We start from the raw sequence: 18,358 nt of genomic DNA on the forward strand, positions 1-18,358 counted from the left end.
TCTTTCTAATCTCTGGGCCCTTCCTCGCTCTGCTATACCTCTGAGTTAGGGTGATCAAATCCGAACACAGAACAAAAGGTGAGAGTATGCCATTGATGTGAAAATATTATAATGCCATTATACATATTTATTTTCCATTCCTTATATATCCATACATTGAATTTGCTGTATTGACTAAGGATTTAACAGAAGTTTAATTGAGCTGTCCACATTAATACCCAGGGTTTTTTTTCTGAGTGGTTACAATTAATTTAGAATCCAGTAAGGTGGCTGAGTGGCTCAAATTATTCCTTGCAACATATGCTTCTTTGCATCCATCAACAGTGAATTGCATCTGCCATAGTTTTGTCCATTTAACTAGCTTTGTGAAGTCTCACTGGAACCCTCAGTCTTTTCTAGTCTTGAGAAACAAATAACTTTAGCTCTCCTTCAAATTTAGCCATTTCATTGTTCATTGAACAACACTGGTCTTGGTGTGACACTCCACTATTAGCCTTTTGCCATGTTGTAAATTGCTAGGTGGAAAAATCTCACCACTTTCAAATGCAAGGTGCATTTCTTTGCCCTTACTTTCTCTAACAGAAATACACAGCAACAGGTATATTTATTTTTTAAACCCCCTGGCTGTTACTCTCCAAGACCAAACCAAAACCAAAACACTCCGCTGCACATGCTTCTCCCTCTGGGGAAAGGATGAGAGAATAACTATTGGAAGATGCTCAGATACTGTGGCTATGAGCATGGTATAAGAACATCTATAAAATAGAACAGAATAGAATAAACTGACCTTTTATTCTTACTGTTTTCTGTCTTTTAACCAGTTTCTAATCCATGACAGAACTTTATTTCTCATCCTATGACTCGCTAGGAATAATAAATATTGAATAATAAAACTGGTTAAAAATTTTCCAATAAAAAGGTTTTTAGATTAAAAATGGACTTCTCAAAAATGAAAACTTTTGTGAAAAAACTGCTGACTTTTTTTTTTGCAGTTGTTTAGTTCATAGATTCCAAGGCGAAGAGGGATCATTGTGATTATTTAATCTGACCACCGGTATAACACACACCATAGAACTTCCCCAAAATAATTCATAGAGTGTATCTTTTAGAAAAACATCCAATCTTGATTTTAAAAATGTCAGTGATGGAGAATACACGACGACTCTTGGTAAATTGTTCCAATGGTTAATCATTCTCACTATTAAAATTTTCGCCTTATTTCCAGTTTGAATTTATCTAGCTTCAACTTTCAGCCATTGGATCATATTAAACCTTTATCTGGTAGACTGAATAGACCATTATTTAATATTTGTTCTTCAGATAGATTCTTACAGACTGTAATCAAGTCACCCCTTCACATTCCCTTTCTTAAGATAAGCAGATTAAGCTCTGTGAATCTATCACTATAAAACATGTTTTCTAATCTTTTAATCATTATCATCGCTCTTCTCTGAACCCTTTCAACATTCTTCTAGAACTGTGAGCACCAGAACTGGACACAGTATTCCAGCAACCGTCACACCAGTGCCAAATACAGAGCTAAAATAACCTCTCTACTCCTATTCGAGATTCCCCTGTTTATGCATCCCAGCATTAGCTCTTTAAGGACATAAGAACAGCCATACGGAGGCAGATCAGTTGTCCATCTAGTCCAGTATCCTGTCTTACAACAGTGACCAACGCCAGGTACCACACTGTCACATTGGGAGCTCATGTTTAGCTGATTGTCCACCATGACCCCCAAATAATTTTTCAGTGTCAGTGCTTCCCAGGAGAGAGTGCCCCATTCTGTAAGTATAGCCAATGTTGTGATTTCTTAGATATAGACTTTTACATTTAGATGCATTAAAATGCATATTGTCTGCTTGCTCCCAGTTTACCAAGCAAGCCAGATCACTCTGAATCAGTGACCTATCCTATTCATTATTTACCACTCCCCCAATTTTTGTGTTATCTTCAAACTTTATCAGTGATGATGTTATGTTTTCTTCCAGGTCATTGATAAAAATGTTAAATAATATAGGGCCCAAAAACCAGCCCTACGGACCACACTGTAAACACACTCACTCAATGATGATTCATTGTTTACAGTTACATTGTTTACAGTTTCATATCAGTTAGCCAATTTTTAATCCATTTAATGTCTACCATATTAATTTTAAATCATGCTAGGTTTTTTAATCAAAATGTTGTGCTGTACCAAGTTAAATGACTTAAGAAGTCTAAGTATGTTAAGTCAACACTATTACCTTTATCAACCAAACTTGCAATCTCATAAAAAAATCAAGTTAATTTGACAGACTATTTTCCATGAAGTCATGTTGATTTGCATTAGTTACATTACCTCCCTTTGTTTCTTTATTTATTGAATCCTGTATCAGCTACTCCATTATCTTGCCTGGAATTAATATCAGGCTGACATCCCATTTACCCCTTTTAGAAACTGGCACAACATTAGCTTTGTTCCAGTTTTCTGGAGCTTCCACATTGCTCTAAGACTTACTGAAAATTAACATTAATGGTCCAGCGAGCTCCACAGCCAGCTCTTTAAAAACTCCTGGATGCAAGTTATCTGGACCTGCTGATTTAAAAATGTCTGACTTTCATAGCTTTTGTTTAACATCTTCCAGACATACTAATGGATTGGAAAGTGTGTTATTATCAACATATGATAAAGCTATATCTTTTGGTTTTTATTTCCAAATACAGAACAGAAATATTTATTGAACACTTCTGCCTTTTCTGTATTATTATTGATAATTCTACCACTGTCAGGATTCATTTTTTGTTCTTAAAGTATTAAAAAATCTTCTTCTTATTGTCATTAACTCTGCTGGATTATAAATTTCACCTTCTGTCCCTTTGCTTCCCCTATCAATCTTCTACAACTCCCAACTTCTGATTTATATTCATTACTATTCACTTTCTCTTTCTTCCATTTGTTATATATATATATATATATATATATATATATATATAAAACAAATGGATATATACCATTTATGTACATAAAACAAATGGATGGATATATACACACACACCCCCCCCTTCACTTTGCCTCTAAACCAGGTCAGTTTTTTAACCAGCACAGGCTTCTTCCTCAATTCTGGGATTGTGGCTTTTTGGGAATCTAGTAAGGTGTTCTTAAATGATTCCTAATTATCATTCACATTTTTCTGATTCAGTTCTTCCTCTCCACTCACGTGGCTAACAATTGTTTCAGCTTTGTCAAATTGGCCCTATTAAAGCACCAAGTACATATATTTCTGGTCAGGACTTTCTTCTGGTTGCATATTATAAATGTGGTCAAGTCATGATCACTTGTACCTAAGCTACCATTGTTTTTTAGATCTGTGATCAATTCTTCTTTTATCTTTTAGGACATGGTCTAATAAAGAACTCCCCTGTTTTGCCTCACACTTCTTGAGTTAGGAAATTGTCATCTATAATTCTAAGGATGTTTTAGTATAGGCAGCATGAGACCGCCAGAATATGTCACTCAAATTGAAGTGTCCCATGATCACACAGGTGTTTTTCCTACATGTTACATAGGTGCAAAAAGAGGGGGCTGTCCTGTTCCCTAGTGTGATTTGGTGGTCTGTAGCAGATACCAACTAGTACCCATCTTGTGCTTTATTTGTTAGGACATTGGTCCATAAACATTTAAGATAATTTTCTTTTGAATTATAAGCGACTTGGAAATAGGAAATTCCATTTTTGACATACAGTGCCACTCCCCCTCCCTTTTTGCCCACTCTATCCTTCCTAAATAGGTTATAACCATTGATTTTAATACTCCACTTGTATGAATCATCCCACCAGGTTTCAGTAATACCAGCTAGATAGAATTTATGCTCAGAAATGAACCAATTCCATTTCCTTTTGATTGTTGCCCAGGCTCCTAGCACTGGTTTATAGGCAACTCAGGAAATGCTTCTCTTCATGTCCTTTGTTTCCTTGATTAAATTTTGTTCTCAACATCTCAGTTGTCTGCTGAGTGCTCATATCTTCCCTCTTTTTACCCTCCTCTTTTGTTATTAGTTTAACCCCCTCCTAACTATTCTAGCCAGCCTGTCCCCAAGGAAATTGATCCCCCTTCTACTGAGGTGGAGGGCATCCAAACAGTACAGCCCGCTTTCCCCATAGAAGGTGGACTAATGTTCCACAAAACCAAAATCCTACACCATTGGTGACATTTTGCATTAACATTTTTATCGAAGATGCTATCAAAACTTATCACAATAGTTACTGAAATTTTCATTGAGCCAAAGCTCAGTTTTCCATAATTGAAACTTTTCAACAGTATTTTTGATTTAAAAAAGTTGGGAAAAATATTTGAAAATCCAAAAAATGGGTCTGTTTCAAACCCTATGAAACAGCTTAGAAATATTAAACTTTTTTCATACAATTTTAATTTTTTTTGGACCAGCCTTAATTAATAGCCTCTTATGAGGGACTCTGCTAAAGGCTTTGGAAAGTCCAAATATATTATATCGTTATTATTCTATATACATTATTTTGTTGATATGCTCAGAGAGTTAGATCAGAGAAGCATTATTTGCATTTACAGAAATTGTGCTGATTTGTCTATACCATACTATGATCACCTACATGTTTTATGTAACCTATTTTTGATTATTAATTTTTCTACTTTTCCTGGTACTGAAGTAGGTCTCACGGGTTTGTAATTTGCAGGATCATACCTAGAGCTTTTTGTAAAGGTAAGTACCATATTGCTATATTCCAGTCCTCTGGTATAACAGAGAATTTTAATGAAAAATTCCATATTTTCAAAAGGTCGCATGGGAGTTAGTGCTTTTGAAAATCCCACTGAGCACCTATTGTCACCTAAATATCTTTATCATGTGAATCACGTCCCTATGTGAATTACTGAAGGAGTGAGCCAGTGTGAATGCGTGCTCCCAAACAAATAGGGTTTACCTTTTCAATGTTGTATCAAAGAAAGCCTCAGCTCATCTTCTGTTGCACATATAATGATGAGAAGGGATATTTTTACAAGGATCCTCTTCTATCTTCGGTTTTATCTGAAGCTTTTCACCAAATAAATAAGATTTTTATATAAAAGCATAACTAGCACCAGCTCTTCAGTAGTTACTTCTCTGGTTCACCCAGTTAGCTGATTTGTTTGGGTTTAAATTCCAGGTTAAGTTATATTTTAATTTAGAATTTCCTTTCTTTCATCAGTTTTTTTTTTGTCATAAATGTAATGTTAGAGAGAGACTCTCTGTAGTTAATGCTATGGCACATAGTTTATATATGATTCAGAAATATTTTTATAAAACTAATTGCTTTCTGGAGAGAATTGATTTCTTTGGCAGATTGAATGACTGGAAATTTACATAATTTAAAATGAGTTGTGTACAGAGTATCGGACACACCACCACTACCTCTAGCAAATGTTGCCACCCTTCCAATTCGAGGAGCAGTAGGCGCGGTCTGGGGTTCTCTGCTTGGTGTCCCTTTCTGCTTCCCTACTTTAGACCCTTTGACCTTCACACCTGTCATTATTTTTTCTGTTGTCCCCTGTAATTATTTGAGTCCAGGGCTCAGTGGATCCTTCCCATAGGCTGGGGGAGGGTCCTTCAGCTGTGGGTGGGCTTTCGCTCGCCCACCTCCCTGAAGCCCAATAGGACCACCCTTCCAGAGTTTTCAGGTCTGACTTTGTCACAGATGCTTTAGATAATATTTAGATTTATGAACATTCTTTTCCTTTACAGATCTCTTTACACGTGTTTTTTAAAGCTCTCTTCTCTTTTGACATTTTAGCTTTTTTCATGTTTTTATCTGTACAGTATTTCTTTACCATTTCTAGGTTCTGATTTAGAGGTTCTGGATCAAACATCAAATCCTGTTGACTTTCCTCTATAGGTAAGGTGGGCCTTCCAGTTAGGGGTCAGAGGCAGAAGAGGTTAGGCCGATTCTTCAATGGGCAAGTGTTTATGTCATAATGTCAAATCTGGTACATCATCATTTTCTATGACGTTACTGCTGCTGCTGCCATCCTCCTTATCTTATCTCTCCATCAATCTCTTTTTGACATGATACTATTCTGAACTACTCTTCAGTTCAGTCAGTTGAAACAAACTGAACAGGGCTATAAATTTGAAGCATTCTCCATGACCGAACTCTTAGTTTTGTTTTGTATGTGCTATGCACTTTCTTCAGTGAAGACCAGGTCAAAGAGTAAGCTCTTCACTTACAATGCAAAGCAGTGAGGTTTCAAGTAGTTCTTAGTATGTAAAGGAGTTTGTTCCAGAATCTTAGATCTGCTCCTGAGGATGCTCAGCACCATGCACACCCAAGCATCACCCTTGCAGGGAATCTTTTAATTGTGCCACAGAAATGGAGTTAATGACCACAATCTTTATCCAAATATATGAGGTTTGTTTGAGATCCTGGATTAAAACTATTAAGGGCCTTGAAGATAAGGACTGAAATTTTTGACAGGATGGGTTTATTGTAGAGCTGTCAAGCGATTAAAAAAATAATTGCAATTAATCACGGGATTAAAAAAATTAAGCGTTATTAATCCCGCTGTTAATCAATAATAGAATACTATTTATATAAATATTTTTGGATGTTGTCCACATTTTCAAATATCTTGATTTCAATTACAATGCAGAATACAAAGTGTACAGTGCTCACTTTATATTTTTTATTATAAATATTTGCACTGTAAAAATAAAATAGTATTTTTCAATTACTAAAATTAATTACTAAAAATAATTACTAAACTAAACTAGTTAACTAATTACTAAAACTAATTACTAAAAATACTAAAATAGTATTTTTCAATTTACTTAATACAAGTACTGTAGTGAAATCTCTTTATCATGAAAGTCAAACGTACAAATATAGAATTATATACGAAAAACAACTGCATTCAAAAATAAAACAATGTAGAGCCTACAAGTCCACTCAGTCCTACTTCTTGTTCAGCCAATCGCTCAGACAAACGAGTTTGTTTACATTTGCAGGAGATAATGCTGCCCGCTTCCTGTTTACAATGTCATCTGAAAGTGAGAACAAGCATTTGCATGGCACTGTTGCAGCCAGCATCACGAGATATTTACATGCCAAATGCAGTACAGATTCATATGTCCCTTCATACTTCAACCATTCCAGGGGACAGGTTCTGCTTGATAAAGCTCCAAAGCAGTGCAGACTGATGCATGTTCTTTTTCATTGTCTGAGTCAGATGCCACCAGTAGAAGGTTGATTTTCTTTTTTGGTGGTTCAGGTTCTATAGTTTCCTCATTGGAGTGTTGCTCTTTTAAGACTTCTGAACGCATGCTCCACACCTAGTCCCTCTCAGATTTTGGAATTTGGCACTTCAGATTCTTAAACCTTGGGTCGAGTGCTGTAGCTCTCTTTAGAAATCTCACATTCTTTGCGTTTTGTCAAATCCGCAGTGAAAGTGTTCTTAAAATGAAGAACATATTGGGTCATCATCCAAGACTGCTATAACATGAAATATATGGCAGAATGTGGGTAAAACAGAGCAGGGGACATACAATTCTCCCCCAAGGAGTTCAATCACAAATTTAATTAATGCATTTTTTTTAAATGAGCATCATCAGCATGGAAGGATGTCCTCTGGCATGGTGGCCAAAGCATGAAGGGGCATATGAATGTTTAGCATATCTGACATATAAATACCTTGCAATGCCAGCTACAAAAGTGCCTGTTATCACTTTCTGGTGACATTGTAAATAAGAGGGCAGCATTATCTCCTGTAAATGTAAACAAACTTGTTTGTCTTTAGTGATTGGCTGAACAAGAAGTAGGACTGAGTGGACTTGTAGGCGCTGAAGTTTTACATTGTTTTGTTTTTGAGTGCAGTTATGTAACAAAAAAAAATCTACATTTGTAAGTTGTACTTTCACGACAAAGAGATTGCACTACAGTGAAATTGAGCAGAATTGAAAAACACTATTTCTTTTGTTTATCGTTTTTACCATGCAAATATTTGTAATTAAAAATAATATACACTTCGATTTCAATTACAATTCAGAATACAATATATATGAAAATGTAGAAAAACATCCAAAATACTTAATACATTTCAATTGGTATTCTATTGTTTAATAGTGCAATTAAAACTGTGATTAATTGTGATAAATTGTTTTATTTTTGATTAATTTTTTTGAGTTAATCGTGTGAGTTAACTGCGATTAACTGACAGCCCTATTTAAAACCTTAATAAAAAGCACTGGCTTTATGGCCTTGTGGTGGGGAGGCTGCCTCTCACTGGCAGAAAAGGGGTTAAAAGCAGCAGTAGGCTGTCAGTTAGAAAGGGGCTGAGAGGAGCAGCCAATCATGGCCCGGCAGGCCCATATAAGAAGGACTGCAAGGCAGACCAGAGTTCAGTAGTTCACTGGAGCTTGAGGGGAGAAGACCCCAGCACCTGGCACAATTCAGTGCTGCAAGCAGGGACCAGGGGGCTAGAGAGAGCTCCTGGCTGGCTGAGGCCCTGAGGTAAGGGCAGAAGAGGGTGCTGGAGCCACATGGTAAGTGGCCCCAGGACAATGGACTGCAGTTGCCATGTGGCACAGCTGGAAGGTAGTGTAATGAAGAGGATGCCACAGTCCTGGGAGTGACATGGGTCCAGGAACAGAGGTGATGGTGGGTGAGACACCACCAGAAGAGGGTGCAGAGCTAATTTCCCAGAGAGCCAGTAGGAGGAGCCGCAGTAGTGAGTCCAACTCCATCACACTCAATTTCAGCAAAGCCCTTAAGCATATGCTGAAGGGTTTTGCTGAACTGGGCTTTAATGGGGAGAGGGAAGGAGAGAAAGTGAAGCCATAAAACTTTATATACCTTTGTTTCATTAACATTGTAAAACACTCCTTTAAAATGATAACGAGTAGAGTATAAAGAAAGAGCTTTCTAATACTGAAGTGCAAAAAGGTTCACATCTTTCTGTTTACAAATGTTGCATTTTGATATCAGTCTGGTGTGAGTTAGCAGTTCATGAAGCTGAAGGGGAAAATAAAGTTTCCTTTAACAGGTCTATTGAAGCCATAGTGCATTTCAGTTAACTTAAAATTACTCCTTTCCTGAGGGGATGTTCTCTCTACACTTTTTCTGCTAGTGGCAGTGTCAGCACAAAGGGGAAAAACAAACCTTTAAAAATAACAAAGTTACCCTGGCAAGTACTTATCACTGAATTTAATAGATGGGTATTAATATAGTAGTATAACTTATGCAGTAGCTTTTAATAGGCAACTGCATCTAATTTCTTCCTCTTCATACATATGAGAGAGAAAACAGAGTTCTGAATTTCTTTATCTCCTCCAGCCTTACCATATCAGGAAAGGTCTATTTCCACTAAATACATCTCGTCAACTTGTGCACTGAGAATCCCCGTTGGACAGAGGGGAATGCCTTAATTTCTTTCCCCAACAGAGATGGCATAGTTATTGCAGTCACAGCTTTTTAATGATTCATTTCTCCTGACATTAACCTAAATGATGCTGATGAGGCATTTGTCTCACAGCTTCAGAGTGAAAATGTTGGTCTTGATCAAGGGTAAAAAGGCCATTTAGTTTGCTCATTCTTTTCACCATTCAGCAGAAGACCATTTTCCCTGTTGTATAAAACTGTTCACTTTACAAACTTGAAAAATGCTTTTGGCCAAGGGCTTCTCTCTATCTTTGTTGTTTATCAAGGAGATCAGCTGCCACCCAGAGATCCAGTAACAGATAGCACTGTTTTATTTTTAAACTATAACTTAGTGGGTCTATGCATTGTAGATCTCTCCATCAGGATGCCCGTGTGCTCTGTTTTATATTTGAGTCACATCTTTCCACTGTGTGATGGGGTACACCTGCCCCGCACTGGACAGAAAGGGCTTAACCCCATACTGTGGGCTGAGGAAGGCACGCCCCCTAACCCCTGCTGGGCATGCTGCAGCTGGAATCTCAGTATAAAAGGGAGCAGCCCAGTTCAGTCTGCTCTGGCTGTGGAGGAGAGAGAACCTGTATTGCAGGCTCCTAGCCAGGAGCTATTGGAGCTGCAGACCATGCAGGCCAGCCATACTGAGACCCAGGAAAAACAGGCAAAATCCAGGCTGTAGAAGCCTGTGAGCAGAAGGAGACATCGGGAGCTTCACCTGCTGACTACCCTGGAGACCCAGAGGGCCTGCGGCCTACAGTGCGGGAAGACAGGATGGGAAGTACCCCTGGGGAACCAAACATTGATCTGGTTGCAGAACCGGGAACTGAGTCAGCATGTTTCAGATGGATTCCCACTGAAGGGTGGTCTTATGGACTCTGGCCATTAGGCCATATTGCCCAGAGGCTAAGCGCAGTCCCACTGACACGGCCATACTGCCCTGCATCAAAGGGTGTTCCTATTGACTCTGACCGTTAGGTCATACCACCCTGAGGAAAAGGGCAGTTATTTGGACTCTGCTGCAGGGCTATAATGCTACCCCACCCTCAAGAGGTGACTGGGTATACCTATCCTATGACATACTGGCTGAAGGTGCTTTTGTAAACATTTAATATACAATCTAAGGGAAAAATCCTTAGCACATACACATTTACTTTATAAAATCAACCCTCCCCCAAACAAAACTGCCAACAATCTACCCTCCTCTGACTGCCCTATTCATCAAGACACAGCTGTTCCTTGGCAACAATTAACCACAGGCTTCTTAAGGGCCAGATTATGGCTTTGTAGCTTAGCCTGTACAGACCATGGGCAGGGTGGGGGGCACATAAGGAATGTTTTATTCACAAGAAGTAAAATTTTATTAAACCCAGTGGACTGCTCTGTCTTTAGGGCTAGTTGCTTCCAACATAACTCTGCATATTATTTGTTTTCCTGGTGTCCTCTCAATAACAGTCCCTCCAGGAAACATGGGTCATCTGACTCTAGTTCCACTTATGATACAGCTTCCCTATTTTAAAAACATGTTAACATTTACATTATAAAAATTGATGTCCTGTGTCTGTTCAGCCAGAGGTTGCTAGCACATAGGTGAATTACAGACTGAGATAGTTGGGTCTCCTCACAGATGCCCATGCTGGGAGAGACCTCTCTGTCTCAGTGTGACCTATTTTTAACTCTAGCAAACTTTCTCTTCATGGAGAAAGAGATTGTGGATGATCTCTGTAGGTTCTCTAGAGTAGCGTTTGCTGGCTTGTAAGTGCCTTCTCTTCCTTTTGCATCACCTCATATGACTTGATTACCACTGCATTCCTCACGATTCCTTTAGTCCACTCATAATGGTGTCTCTCTAATGGCTGGATCATCACAAGAGTGCCTGTATCCAAGATTGGTAGGTCCTTAGCTGACCAGTTGTTCTCTAGTATCTGCTTTCTCTGATTGTTGGTCATCTTTCAGCGTCATCTCCTTCCTTTTGGCTGCACAGATCTACTCTCATTGGAGCAGGATTTTGGACCTTTGTCCCATCAGTGCCTGAACTGGAGTGTTTTGGCATCCCTGTAATGACACATTCCCGTGTGCCAAAGATGCTAAAAAGGGGTCGGAACTAGAAGAAACTACCTTGTGCAACAGTCACTTAGCTGTTTTCGCAGCTAATTTTATTTTACCATTACTCTGTGGGTATGCTGGGGAGGGAGGCGTGGTGGTCAAACTCCCATTTGTGTGCTAATTCCTTTAATTCTTCTGAGGTAAATTAGGGTATGTTGTCAGTGGATACAGTGACTGGCCTGTCATATCTTGCAAAGTGGGCCATCAGTCTGCCAATGACTGAATTTCTTCTTGTATTAGGCAGGGCATCGACTTCCCAGAAATTTGAATAGTAGTCCACTGTAATCAAGTACTGCTTTGACAACTGAACACATGAGAAAAATTCTCCTATTGTATATAATTACCATTCAAGTAGGGTCTGTCTCATGTGATCTTCTGAAACAGTTATGTAGAATGAATAATATTTCAAATTGCTAGGAGTAACTAGTACTGAAATAAACTTGGCATACTTACTAAGGGTAAGGTGTATAGCTGGGAAACTACCTTCAGGGATGGGTGTAACCCATTCATTGGTTTATGAACTCAGATCACTCCGGAGAATATAAAATCATGACAATGCTTATGGGAGCTGGATATCAGGAGGGGTGCAGAGAAGGATGATTCAGGGTCTAGGATGCTAGATGGGGACCTGGGTTCAATTCCCTGCTCTGTCACAGACTTGTGTGACCTTAGACAAGTCATTTAGTCTCTGTGCCTCAGTTCCCCTTCTGAAAAATGGGGATAACAGCACTTTACCTCCTCACGGGTGTGTTGCAGATACATTAAAGCTTGTGAGACTGAGATACTATGTGGTAACCCAGGGTACAGGGGAGGGGGATGGATAAGACAGCTCAATAGCCTAGTTTCAAAGAGGCAGTCAATGCAATTGTGCAAGTCAGGTGGTCCAGTTGAGTGGGGATCATGGTTAGTTTGGGTGTGCTGCTATACAGATTCACCATCAAGGGTGGGGGTGCAAAGAGCATGGAGGCTACTCTGGCTATGAAGACAGCAGCTGAGGATCAGATCTGCTGCTACTGCATGACCTGTTCTTGCCTCTGCCTCCACAGAGATTATCAACCCAGATACTTGATACTGAGCAGATTTGTCTCTGAATGATAAATCCTGTCTATTACTCAGTCCCCACATTCCTATTGAAGTCATTGAGGGCAGTTATATATAAGCTCCCCCTGTTTTTCTGAAAAAGAAGAAATGATTTCATCTTATCGTAATCATTAAATTTTTCAGATGGAAGACTGTTAAAAGCAGTCATTTTGTACGCCTCCTCTAATATGTAATATCCGGATTATAGTGGATATGGCCCTTAAAAATTAACATATACTCAAATCAACCTCTGATGGAAAAGGATCTGAGTTCACCATTACCCAGTCCTTGTGACTCATCAAAGCAAAGGGAGACAAAATACAGCAGAGCTGCATTAGTCACTGGTCCTACTACTGGAAGAAAACTGTCATGCTTTTTTTTTTTTTACAGTATACCATATGCAGCATTTAGCTGATAGTTTTGTAGTAACTCCAGGGACAGTGATGACAAAGAAACACCCTGAAGTTAAGTAATCTTTTATTTTTGTTCTAGACTTTGCAGTCAGCTTGATAATTGCATGTAATGCCCAAAATCTTATTAGATTATTCACAGATCTCAAAGCAAATCAATGCAGAGTTTAGTAAAGAAAACATGATTGCATGTTTAATATGGATCCCTTTTTCATGATTTCAGTATGATTGCATGTTTAATATGGATCCCTCTGAAGCCTGGGGAGAAGGGTTGGCCTCAGGCCTGAGCCACAAGTTCAAAGTGCTGTCTATAGAGCTATTTTTAGAGTGCCCCTCACTCGGTTGACTGAGGCTCGCCGCCATGGGCAGTGTAGATATACCCATAGAGGGTTTCTGGTCTCTAAAAAGAGCCAGAGAGGGACAGGTAATAAGAAGAGGAAGCTGTAGAAGAGTGAAGCTAAAGAGAGCAGAAGGCTATAGGCAAGTTTGAGTCTTCAGGCACTACAAGACTCCAGTCAGAGAGCAAAGCTGGAAGGCTTGGATCCTCTCCTGGGAAAAGGGCAGAAGCCTCAGAATTGAGTTTGTTTTAAATTCTTTACAACTAAATGAGGCCCAGAAGGGAAAAGTGTCAAGTACTCTGGACTGGTGGGATTTATTTAAGGAGTCCTGAAGAGGGAAACTGCAGCAGGATGCTGCAGAGTCACCCTGGCTATTAGGATATGTGTGGGAAGTGGTTGACTCTGGTCTAAAAGTTTTATGTAATGATTGGTAAACCTTAAAAGGGTCAGGAGGTCAGTCCAGAGAAGCAATCAACACTTCAGATCATGAACGCTTTTGGATGAGTAAAACTGGGCTGAACTTCATGACGACAGGTTCTTGGCTCCAGATTGCTGGTAGTTACTACTTTTGGTAACCAGAGAAGTACCAGAAAAAGACTGCCTCTCTCACTAGAGATGGGCCTGAACCAAAATTTATGACTCAAGCAGCTCTGAACTTTACAGTATTCCAAATTTACTGACACATGATACATGTTGGCTCATAACCTGCTTTTAGAGAAGAAATGTTAACAAAAAAATCCCACTTCGAAGTGAGAAGACCTTGCGCTACTTGGACAAATGTTTGGGTGATTCTTTTCCACCATGTAAAACTAATAGTGCTCAGACAATACAGGTAACAAACTGTCTTCAGCACATATCTAGCTCTTCTTTCATTTTAAGGATCCTAGATTTTCATTTGATTTTATACACCAGTATCTTGGGCTAAGATTGAGAGACAAACTTGATAAAACAAGTACGGACCCAAATTTTTCTTCAAAGCATGAACTGAAGAGATGAAAAAGTTCATTTCTTTTTAGCATTTCCTTATACCCCTGCATTATCTTGTTCAGGATCAGAAATGAAAACACTGCATAAAAGTCTATTCAGATGGTAATTATTCAGCCAAAGCCACAAGAACCTGAAAGTTTTTCAAGAAAGCAACTTGAGGTTTTTTTTTTCCAGCCCAGATTTCTAGCATGCAGGTTCCAATTTCTGGATGCTTCTCTGAACCTCTTGAGTTAGGGTTGCCAACTTTCTACTCGCACAAAACAGAACACCCCTGTCCCAGCCTCTGTGTGCCCCTCCTATGAGACTGAGGCCCTGTCCCTAGCCCTCCTTCTCTCCCCTGCTCACTCCATCCCCCCTCCCTCTGTCACTCATTCTCCCAACCCTCACTTGTTCATTTTCATGGGGCTGGGGCAGGGGGTTGGCCTGCAGGAGGGAGTGAAGGTTCCAGCTGGGGGTGCAGGCTCTGGGGCAGGGCCAGGGATGAGGGGCTTGGGGTGCAGGAGGGGGCACCAGGCTTAGGCAGGGGGTTAGGGTGTAGGAGGTGGTATGGGCTCTGGGTGTGGGTTGTGGGGTGGGGCTAAAAATGTGGAGTTCAGGGTGCAGGAGGGGGCTTCAGACTGGGGGTTGGAATATGGGGGGGTGAGGGCTCCAGCTGGGATTGGGGGCTCTGGGGTGGGGCTAGGGATGAAGGGTTTGGGGTGCAGGCAGGGATTCTGGGCTGGGACCAAGGTGTTTGGAGTGCAGGGGGGGATCATGGCTGGGGCAGGGGTGCAGGCTCCCAACAGAGCTGATCTCAAGCAGCTCCTGGAAGCAATGGCATGTTCCTGCTCCAGCTCCTATGTGGAGCTGCGGCCAGGTGGCTCTGCATGCTGCCCCATCCGCAGGTGCTGTCCCCACAGCTCCCATTGGCCACGCTTCCTGGCCAATGGGAGCGGCAGAGACAGCGCTTGGGGTGGAGGCAGCATGCAGAATCTCCTGGCTGCCCTACACATAGGAGCCGGAGAGTGGGGGACACACCGCTGCTTCCAGGAGCCATTTGGCATGCGGAGCCACGGCAGGCATGGAGCCTGCCTTACTGCGCTGCGCCACCGAGCGGGCTTCTAACAGCCTGGTCAGTGGTGCTGACTGGAGCTGCCAGGGTCCCTTTTTGACAGGGCATTCTAGTCGAAAACCAGACATCTAGTGACCCTGTTGAGAGTTTGTCCTGCTAGTATTATGACTTCTTTGTTTTAATTCAAACTTTTATCCCTGACTTCCACTTATAAAATCTGTAAGACCGGTACTACCAGTTTCATACACAGTCAAGGGGGAACATTTGCATTTTACCTTGTTAAGTCAAGGTGCAGAGCTCATACATAATGCACACAGGTTCTTACACAATAGTATCAGACAGTGCTCACCAGATTTAAATAAACTCTCATGTGAGCTTCTGTGAAGTCCAGATGTAGCTGCTAAAGATAATACAAAAAAACCTTCATTTTATTTGTCAGCAGGTCTTCACAATTTTACCCTGTTACCCCTTAGGTCGCTCATGTGCTTCTGTTGCTCACCCTGCCTTGTCTTACCACCTTCCATGATGTGAATTCATGACTAATTATTTCTATTTAGTTCATATTCACTTTGACTCAAGCTTTTCCCTGACTCACTGTTTCTATCTTCAAGATCATGAGTGCAATGTTTTGGGCTAATGTGAAATGACAGACATCAAAATGTGTTATTCAGACCTCCATGAGTAATGCCCACTCATAGTTTAGTACTTTCACATTGTTTTGTTAGCACCTTTATGTTAGCAGGGGAATGGTCCCACTATTGTGGGGAACTTTCCTGGCTCATAAATTACCCCGGTGAAATGGGCTAGCGAAAGGATCCGAGTCCTTGCTCCCACTCCCTTTACTCAGAGGCTTGCCTGACCTCAAGGGCTCCCCTTCCACTCTCCTGTCTGGTAGAATCCTCATAACCCCAACAAGGCTGGGCCCAGGATTACTTGGTGGGGGGGGGCTCAAACCCCAGCCTTGTCGTGATTACTTAGATTACCCTGGATTGGGGACACCCTAGTGCTCTCTCTGCACTGGATGCTTCCCTGACTTAGTGATTACATACAGTTCAAAACAAATACAATTTATTAAACAGCAGTCAATTAAAAAAATAAGGAAATAATGGGAAAGGTTAACTGCAGGGGGACTACTAAAGCAAATAGCCTGGAGTTACCAGATACCTCCAGAACATCCCTGCAAGCAGCCATAAATGTTCAGGGAGAGGGAAGCACTTTTCTCTCCCAGCAGCGAGGAGGCAGAGAGAGGAGATTGCCATGATTATTTTGTGGCTCAGCCTATTACTCCTCAAATGACCATATGCACTGACATTGCATTATAATAGCTTCAGTGTAATATTATCACTATGTAATGAATAGCTATGAGGAATATGGTAGAGCTCTGTATTAATTTTATTAATGTTTTTTTATATATATATACTTATGTGGATGTGGTGTGGGTGGCTGTATGAAACCTTAAGGGTTAATTCCATCTGGAGGTCTCTCCAGGAGTCCAGCAATGATTTTAATTCAGTGGATTTGAGCAATGTTGGGAGACTGTCTCTGACCCCCCACTCTGGAGAAATGTGTAAACAAGTTTGACTAAGTTTAGGAGCCCTGTTTGCAACCTCAGGAGATCTTTGGGCAGGAACTGTTGAACAAAGGAATTTTGACATGGGTAAGCGACAGCAGTTGCCCTGAGAACTGCAATGTCATACTGATCACAAGCTGCTGGAGAGAAGTCTATAGCAGGGGCCATACCCCATTGGGCCTGCTGGAGATAACCTGGGCAAGCAGGGGGTGCTGTAAATGATCCACTCTAAAGTGGAATGAATTGTAGGATTTCACTCTGAAAGAAGAGCAGGTTTGGATAATAAAGCAGAATCCCCTGCAGGACTGCGAAGAGGAGTCACTTGGAAAGGGTGTCCAGGGAGAATGGAGACAACATAAGAACAGCCATACTGGATCAGACCAAAGGTCCATCTAGCCCAGTATCCTGTCTTCCGACAGTGGCCAATGTCAGGTGCCCCAGAGAGAATGAACAGAACAGGTAATCATCAAGTGATCCATCCCCTGTTGCCCATTCCCAGCTTCTGGCAAACAGAGGTTAGGGACGCCATCCCTGCCCATCCTGGCTAATAGCCATTGATAGATTATCCTCCATGAACTTATCTAATTCTTTCTGGAACCCAGCTATAGTCTTGGCCTTCACATCATCCTCTGGCAAGGAATTCCACAGGTTGACTGTGCGTTGTGTGAAAAAATATTTCCTTGTTTGTTTTAAATCTGCTGATTATTAATTTCATTCGGTGACCCCTTGTTCTTGTGTTATGAGAAGGAGTAAATAACACTTCCCTATTTACTTTCTCCACACCAGTCATGATTTTATAGACCTCTATCATACCCCCTTTAACAGGGTGCACTCACCTCCTGTGAGCGCCCCCTTGGCTGAGTGCATGCCTGCACACTCTGTCTCCAGAGGAGGGACAATCAGGAGACAATGTCTTCACCCTCTTGGGGCTTCCTGGCTATAGCTCTCCAGCTGGGCCACTAAAGTTCAGTTTCCCCCCTCTGGGGTGCCTCAGGGTATGTCTACACTACAGAATAAGGTCGAATTTATAGAAGTCGGTTTTTTAGAAATCAGTTTTATATATTCTAGTGTGTGTCCCCCCACAGAAAATGCTCTAAGTGCATTAAGTGCATTAACTCGGCGGAGTGCTTCCACAGTACCGAGGCTAGAGTAGACTTCTGGAGCATTGCACTGTGGATAGCTATCCCACAGTTCCCGCAGTCTCCGCTGCCTATTGGAATTCTGGGTTGAGATCCCAATGCCTGATGGGGCTAAAACATTGTCGCGGGTGGTTCTGGGTACATATCGTCAGGCCGCCGTTCCCTCCCTCCCTCCCTCCGTGAAAGCAAGGGCAGACAATCGTTTCGCGCCTTTTTTCCTGAGTTACCTGTGCAGACGCCATACCATGGCAAGCATGGAG

Source organism: Lepidochelys kempii, chromosome 1 (assembly GCF_965140265.1).
Source record: "Lepidochelys kempii isolate rLepKem1 chromosome 1, rLepKem1.hap2, whole genome shotgun sequence".
NCBI classification, from domain to species: Eukaryota; Metazoa; Chordata; order Testudines; family Cheloniidae; genus Lepidochelys; species Lepidochelys kempii.